Raw genomic sequence first — 945 nt, forward strand, 5'->3', positions numbered from 1 at the left:
ATGCTGTACAGTATTTCTTTTTCAATTTTTTAAATTGTACCACTGACAAAACGAAGAGTAGTGGCCGAATACATTATTCACTTACTTACTAGTGATGCCATTTATTTAATGTGATCTATGTTGTTTCTGTTTTCTTGCGGTTATATACTATACCTAACTATAGAATCATTGAACAAAGCTACATAGGCCTATTGTCTTTTAAACATTTTAGTAACCCCTACACCGACGATTCGACAGTGTAGACACCTGTGTTGTTGAGATTATTTTCTATAGGCCTATAATTACCTAACTATAAAATTACTGAACAACAAAGCTGCATAGGCCTACTGGTCTTTTAAACGTCTTACTTACCCCTCTGAAGATAAAAGAAGTATTATGACACCGACGATTCGACAGTGTAGGCACTGAAACGCCGGAGCACGTTTTAGTATTTCGTGGTCTAGATATGGGACACAAATTTGCAACACTTTCTTCCGGGGTAAACAATTATGAAATATGTTTATGTATTCATTACAAAAATAAAGTAACTAAAGTTTACACAATCGACCTTATGTTCAACTTAACTTCACAGATTAATCTAGCATAAACAATCAGTAAAAAGTATGTAAAAGCTAATTTACGTTAAAAACACTGAGCATGAGATTGGTGTTCATATTACATAATAAAAAGCAGTATAAGAAGAAAAGTGTATTGACATTTACTGGCAGTTCGTTGGTGGAGATATTCGGAGCCTTGGATTAGAGTTCCTGTATTGGATTGTATTGGGAAACCTTGTCTCGACGAACAACAGTTTTCGCCTACATGTTCTGTAAAGCTATTCATTGGTTTGACCTTGAATTTACTTGTAGTGTATGTGTAAACACACAGCTTCTTTTTTCATATTTTGTCTCAGTAGAAATAAGGAGCAGGAGGGCATGTCTGCACGACTGTTGACACGACGACTTT

At 35.1% G+C, this 945-nt stretch overlaps 1 protein-coding gene across 1 annotated transcript in view; it reads right to left on the reverse strand.

The window, feature by feature from the left end:
* The window catches only part of LOC117102738 (hemicentin-2-like), an 18437-nt gene extending 18075 nt beyond the window's left edge, over window positions 1-362 (reverse strand). Inside the window, exon 1 of the mRNA XM_033243142.1 lies at window positions 352-362. The gene's annotated coding sequence lies outside the window, so the exon portion shown is untranslated. The remainder of the gene's footprint in view (window positions 1-351) is intronic.
* Between the last annotated feature and the right edge of the window lie 583 nt (window positions 363-945).

The sequence above is a fragment of the Anneissia japonica genome, unplaced genomic scaffold (assembly GCF_011630105.1).
Source record: "Anneissia japonica isolate Jap-2015-1 unplaced genomic scaffold, ASM1163010v1 scaffold4240_len331602_cov119, whole genome shotgun sequence".
NCBI classification, from domain to species: domain Eukaryota; kingdom Metazoa; phylum Echinodermata; class Crinoidea; order Comatulida; family Comatulidae; genus Anneissia; species Anneissia japonica.